This window comes from Babylonia areolata, chromosome 2 (genome assembly GCF_041734735.1).
Source record: "Babylonia areolata isolate BAREFJ2019XMU chromosome 2, ASM4173473v1, whole genome shotgun sequence".
Taxonomy (NCBI): domain Eukaryota; kingdom Metazoa; phylum Mollusca; class Gastropoda; order Neogastropoda; family Buccinidae; genus Babylonia; species Babylonia areolata.
The window spans coordinates 16,081,969-16,089,664 of NC_134877.1; positions in this window are offsets into that span (position 1 = coordinate 16,081,969).

Here is a 7,696-nt window from a genome sequence, read left to right on the forward strand (position 1 = left end):
ATAGGTTTCTTCTTAGGTGCAGAGTGAACTGATGCTGAGTTTCCGACACACGGTTGCGGGGAAGGTAGCCTATGTCATTAGCACTACAGGTTGTGATAGACGTGCACTTCCATATTTTGTTATGAAAAAACCCACAGGTGTCATTTTCAAACCACTTAATAACTATCAAATTTTAAAAGAAAACGAAAAAAAAACATCGCTCTTTAAAAAGCATTTTTCACGTTCTTCATGTTGCACGTATGCCTAAAAAAAAGCTGTTTGTGTATTCAGTTGGTAATCAGTAAGTAGTAGATCATAAGCAGTCTGTATGATTTAAATCATCACTCGGTTGTTTTTTGTTGTTGTTTTTTTCATTTGAACATTGTGTGAAAACATATCTGCTATTATGAAATGGTCCTTAACTTTTTGTGTACCCTGCAGCTGTCTTGCTTGCAACTTTTTGTATACCTTGCAGCTGTCTTGTTTATAACTCTTTTTTTTTGTATATCTTGTAGCTGTCTTGTTTATAACTTTTTGTGTACCGTGTAGCTGTCTTGTTTATAACTTTTTGTGTACCGTGTAGCTGTCTTGTTTATAACTTTCTGTGTACCGTGGAACTGTCTTGTTTATAACTTTTTGTGTACTGTGTAGCTGTTTTGTTTATAACTTTCTGTATACCGTGTAGCTGTCTTGTTTATAACTTTTTGTGTACCGTGTAACTGTCTTGTTTATAACTTTTTGTGTACCGTGTAGCTGTCTTGTTTACTGTTTTCTGTGTACCGTGTAGCTGTCTTGTTTATAACTTTTTGTGTACCGTGTAGCTCTCTTGTTTATAACTTTCTGTGTACCGTGTAGCTGTCTTGTTTATAACTTTTTGTGTACCGTGTAGCTGTCTTGTTTATAACTTTTTGTGTACCGTGTAGCTGTCTTGTTTGTAACTTTTTGTGTACCGTGTAGCTGTCTTGTTTATAACTTTCTGTGTACCGTGTAGCTGTCTTGTTTATAACTTTCTGTGTACCGTGTAGCTGTCTTGTTTATAACTTTCTGTGTACCGTGTAGCTGTCTTGTTTATAACTTTCTGTGTACCGTGTAGCTGTCTTGTTTATAACATTCTGTGTACCGTGGAACTGTCTTGTTTATAACTTTTTGTGTACCGTGTAGCTGTTTTGTTTGTAACTTTCTGTGTACCGTGTAGCTGTCTTGTTTACAGTTTTCTGTGTACCGTGTAGCTGTCTTGTTTATAACTTTCTGTGTACCGTGTAGCTGTCTTGTTTATAACTTTTTGTGTACCGTGTAGCTGTTTTGTTTATAACTTTCTGTGTACCGTGTAGCTGTCTTGTTTATAACTTTCTGTGTACCGTGTAGCTGTCTTGTTTATAACTTTTTGTGTACCGTGTACCTGTCTTGTTTACAACATTCTGTGTACCGTGTAGCTGTCTTGTTTATAATTTTCTGTGTACCGTGTAGCTGTCTTGTTTATAACTTTTTGTGTACCGTGTAGCTGTCTTGTTTATAACTTTCTGTGTACCGTGTAGCTGTCTTGTTTATAACTTTCTGTGTACCGTGTAGCTGTCTGGCTTATAACTCTTTGTGTACCGTGTAGCTGTCTTGTTTATAACTTTCTGTGTACCGTGTAGCTGTCTTGTTTATAATTTTCTGTGTACCCTGCAGCTGTCTTGTTTATAATTTTCTGTGTACCGTGTAGCTGTCTTGTTTATAACTTTTTGTGTACCCTGCAGCTGTCTTGTTTATAACTTTTTGTGTACCCTGTAGCTGTCTTGTTTGTAACTTTTTGTGTGTTCCCTATAGCTGTCTTGTTTATCTGCCCATCTCTGCTGACACAAACAACACAATACCCTCAGCCTTGCTGTCCCTGAATCGGCAAGGCAAGAACAGCTTTCATCATGCTCAAGAACATCTGGGCATCTGGAGCAATCAGTATGAAAACCAAACTCCGCATCTTCAACTCCAATGTGAAGTCAATTCTGCTCTACGGATGCGAGACATGGCGGACAACACAGACGATGCAGCAGAAGATTCAGACATTCTTCAACACCTGTCTGAGGCGTATCTACAAGATACGATGGCAGGAGAAGATCCGAAACGAAGATCTGTGGGAGCGAGCGGGACAGGAACCAGTGGCCAAGCAGATACTGCGGAGGAAGTGGGGCTGGATCGGACACACCCTCAGGAAGCCAGCGTCCAGCATCACACGTCAAGCCCTGACCTGGAACCCGCAGGGAAAGAGGAAGAGAGGCCGGCCTCGCAACAGCTGGAGGCGAGATACCGAGGCAGAGCTGAAGCAGCAAGGGACCAACTGGACTAGAATGGCCAGAACAGCCCAGAACAGAGTGCGATGGCGAGGGGTCGTCGATGGCCTATGTTCCACCGGGAGCGATGGGCAAAATGAATGAATGATTGCTGTCCCTGAGTCCACCGACTGTCTCCGCTCCTTCATCTCTGCTAAGATAATTAGTTTCACAGGTAAACGACGTGACGCGCGAGTCCAGTCTTATCTCACAAAACTGACTTCGTGTCCAAGCTTTTTGTTTCTCTGCTGTGACGGGCGCAATAGCCGAGTGGTTAAAGCGTTGGACTTTCAATCTGAGGGTCCGGGGTTCGAATCTCGGTAACGGCGCCTGGTGGGTAAAGGGTGGAGATTTTTCTGATCACCCAGGTCAACATTTGTGCAGACCTGCTAGTGCCTGAACCCCCTTCGTGTGTATACTCAAGCAGAAGATCAAATACGCACGTTAAAGATCCTGTAATCCATGTCAGTGTTCGGTGGTTTATGGAAACAAGAACATACCCAGCATGCATACTACCGAAAACGGAGTATGGCTGCCTACATGACGGAGTAAAAACGGTCATACACGTAAAAGCCCACTCGTGCACATACGAGTGAACGTGGGAGATGCAGCCCACGAACGCAGAAGAAGAAGAAGAAGTTTCTCCGCTATGCTTTGAATGACGAACTAAGTCAGTCCGCTCCGGGTAAACAAAAAAAAAAGGGGGGGGGGGAGGTGTGCTTGGGAGTTGTTGGGGGTGGGGAGGGCTTCTTCTTCTTCTTCTTCTGCTTCTTCTTCTAGGCGTTTACAGCCACACCATCAGTCCAACTCCAGCGATGAATGACTGTTTTTCTCCAGCTCCTCGTGCTTGCAGGTCGTGAGTGGAGTGTCAACAGGCCACACATTTTGTCTTGCCTTCGACTTCATTCAATAAGGGGCGGTCAGTTAGTGCAGTAGAGCTTGCGTGCACCTTGAGGTCGCGTTATTCTGAGCTGGAGGTCTTGGGTCGAAGAGAAAGGTAGCAGAATGGTTAACTCTCTCCATACGAACGGCGAAAGAGACGACGTTAACAGCGTTTCATCCCAATTACCACCATCAAAATATTGCAAGTGGAAGGCTCTTATACTGAAGAGGTGAATGTTGACAAAGAATACCACAATTCTGACGACGGAAGCTAAAGGTTGGGTCATTGAGACACCCAGTGGACATCCGAGGGGTCTGTGTAGAGGAGAAGAGAGGACTGGCCGTACTGAGTGAGTTAATTAAAACGCTCAGCTGACAATTCAGAGAGCCCGTGAGGGTGTGAGTTCGAAATCCGCTCTCGCTCTTTCTCTGTTGTTTGACTGGAGAATCGAACTGAGCATTTAGTCTTTCGGATGAGACGATAAACCGAGGTCCCGTGTGCAGCACGCATTTGGCGCACTGGAAAAAAAAAACCCATGGCAACGAGAGTGTTGTCCTCTGGCAAAATTATCTTAAAATAAATCCATTCTGACTGGTACACAAATATATAAGCATGCACTCAAGGCCTGACAAGCGCATTGGGTTATGCTGCTGTCAAGCATCTGCCTAGCAGAGATGGTCGTGTAGCGTATATGGATTTGTCCGAACACAGTGACGCCTCCTTGAGAAATTGAACCTGAGTATTGTGGAGAGGTGTGTGGGAGGGTGGGGGGGGGGGGGGGGGGCTCTGGGGGTTGGGGGGTTGGGTGGAATAGGAGGTGGAGAGGAGGGGATGAGAGAAAAGGGAAACAAACATTGTAACAACTTGTCCACACATCGACACCTTTTCGGTGGGTAGGGGGAAATAAGTTCTATTTTATTTTACCTTCTTCTCTTTGTTGTTATTGTTGATTGACGCGGCGATAGCCTTGAGATGGCCTTAGTGGTCGGCGAGGCTCTAAGCACCATAATTTCATTTCTTTTGTTGTTTGTTGTCTATTTTGTGTGTTTTTTAGGTGCGTGGGGAGGGGGACAGTGTGTTGTATTGCATTGCGGGGTTGTAATAATTATTACGTTGCGTTGTGTTGCGCTGCAATGCGTTGAAGCAAGGAAGGAAAAGTGGCATTGAGAATGGTCAGTTGAGACGCTAATCAGCTAATACAGTGTCTGTGAGGGTGTGGGTTCAAATCCCGGCCATTTCTGCCAAGTTTGACAGGAAAACGAAACTGAGCGGCTCGTCATTCAGAGGGGACGATAAAGCGATGTAACGTGTGCAGCACACACTTTGCTCACTAAAAGAAGAAACCATGGAAACATAAGTGTAGAAGAAATCCACTCGGATAGGTACACACATGATGCACGCAAGAAATCCACTCGGATAGGTACACATGATGCACGCACGAAATCCACTCGGAAATCCACTCGGATAGGTACACATGATGCACGCAAGAAATCCACTCGGATAGGTACACATGATGCACGCAAGAAATCCACTCGGATAGGTACACATGATGCACGCAAGAAATCCACTCGGATAGGTACACATGATGCACGCAAGAAATCCACTCGGATAGGTACACATTGATGCACGCAAGAAATCCACCCGGTTAGGTACACATGATGCACGCAAGAAATCCACTCGGATAGGTACACATGATGCACGCAAGAAATCCACTCGGATAGGTACACATTGATGCACGCAAGAAATCCACCCGGTTAGGTACACATGATGCACGCAAGAAATCCACTCGGATAGGTACACATGATTCACGCAAGAAATCCACTCGGATAGGTACACATGATGCACACAAGAAATCCACTCGGATAGGTACACATGATGCACGCAAAAAATCCACTCGGATAGGTACACATATGATGCACGCAAGAAATCCACTCGGATAGGTACACACATGATGCACGCAAGAAATCCACTCGGATAGGTACACACATGATGCACGCAAGAAATCCACTCGGATAGGTACACACATGATGCACGCAAGAAATCCACTCGGATAGGTACACATGATGCACGCAAGAAATCCACTCGGATAGGTACACACATGATGCACGCAAGAAATCCACTCGGATAGGTACACACATGATGCACGCAAGAAATCCACTCGGATAGGTACACATGATCACGCAAGAAATCCACTCGGATAGGTACACATGATGCACGCAAGAAATCCACTCGGATAGGTACACATGATGCACACAAGAAATCCACTCGAATAGGTACACACATGATGCACGCAAGAAATCCACTCGGATAGGTACACATGATGCACGCAAGAAATCCACTCGGATAGGTACACACATGATGCACGCAAGAAATCCACTCGGATAGGTACACATGATGCACGCAAGAAATCCACTCGTATAGGTACACACATGATGCACGCAAGAAATCCACTCGGATAGGTACACACATGATGCACGCAAGAAATCCACTCGGATAGGTACACATGATGCACGCAAGAAATCCACTCGGATAGGTACACACATGATGCACGCATGCATTCAAGGCCTGATTAGCGCACTGGGTTACGAATCTGCCGCAAGCAGAGGAGGTGCATCGTGTAATGTTGGCTTTGTCCAAACGCAGTGACACCTTGAGAAACTGAAACTGAAACTGAAGAAAGGTGGAGTGGGTAGGGGGGAGGAAAGGGGCCGGCCTGGGGTTCCAAGAATTCAAACTTGTATTTTGTTGCACAGTACTGAACTGTACAGTACTGTATCGTGTTGTATTGTGTTGTGTTGTGTTGCGCTGTATTGAATTAAGGGGTTGCGTTGTATTGCACTGCCGAATGTTGCAACGAACTGGTATTGTATTGTATTGTATTGTATTGTATTGTATTGTATTGTATTGTCACGCCAGATATTTCTCTGGGGTGCTTTTCACCATGGAAAGAGCATCACCATGACACAGCTCCAAACTAATCCCCCCCTCCCACCACCACCACCACCCCCTTTTTATTTTTTATGTTTTTTTGTGTGTGTTTTTTTAATTATTGATGTTGTTGTTGGTCTGCAAGAAATGTCGGAGTGGTTTTTCCCACTGTATTTTGCCCGGACAACTCTTTTGTTGTGCATTCTTTTATAGTGTGAGATCACACACACACACACACACACACACACAGATGGATGCCTGACCTTGGCATAAACCCATACGTAGAGAGAGAGAGAGATGTGTGTGTGTGTGTGTGTGTGTGTGTGTGTGTGTGTGTGTGTGTGTGTGTGTGTGTGTGTGTGTGTGTGTACATTACAGACATACACATAATGCTGCACACACACAGGACCCCAGTTTATCCTCTCATGCAAATGACTGGTACCCTGACCAGACTAAAGGTCAGGTGAAGAAGGAAGGGGAGAAAAAAAAAAAAAACCCACACCAATCAGTGCATGAATGGAACCCCAATGGAACCCTCACTTCCTAGTTGGGTGTTCTATCTGCTGAGCCAATTAGTACAACACGATACATAAGCAATACAATACATAGGCCAACTAACACAATACAAAACATGCCAAACAAGACAGGACAAGATGATACAAAACACAATACACAGGCCAACCAATACTACACATTACAAAACAAACAAAACAGCACAAGCAAGACATGATGATACAAAATACAACACACACGAGCCAGCTAATACAACACAACACAACACAAAACATCCAAAACAATTCAACACCATACTGGATAAAATACATAAGCCAAAGAACAAGTTTCAATGTCAGTTTCAAGGAGGCGTGTGAGTATGCTGACAAGATTCGTACACATTACACCACATGTGCTGTAAAATCAAAACAAAACACGACTAAACAAAATGGCTGAGGCCGTGAGATAGAACACAGTTCAATATGATTCAATACAATATTGATAAACAAGTTTCCAGCGGTTCGTGAGAGTGGTACTGACATTGATCCGTCTCCATTTCCGGTCATACCCGTGCTCAGTTCACGCGCAGTGACACGCGGAACCTTTCTATCCCCAATACATCACGATGGGGGATTGGTTATTTTGGGTTCGTCTCTTGAGGCAAGGCTATGATTGAGAATCAGCCTGATAAGGAGTACTGTCCTCCGAAGTAAGGAAGAAAGGACGGAAGGACGGAAGAATGGGAAGGGAAATTAAGGAAAGAAAGAACTGGAGAGAGATTAGGGGAAGAGATTTCCACAGGCTTTTTCTTTTTCTTTTTCCTTTTTTCTTTTTTTCTTTTTTCTTTTTTTTTCAGAGATGTTGACTCCTGTAGAATATTGGTCCACTGTTAGGAAAAGTAATGATTTTTAACACACACACACACACACACACACACATATATATATATATATATATATATATGTGTGTGTGTGTGTGTGTGTGTGTGTGTGTGTGAGAGAGAGAACACTGAACACTGAAATGTTTAATGTCACCAGCTGTAAAGCTCTAGTGACATAATAAGTACAAATCAGAACAAAAAAAAAAAAAAATGGTGCAAAACAAA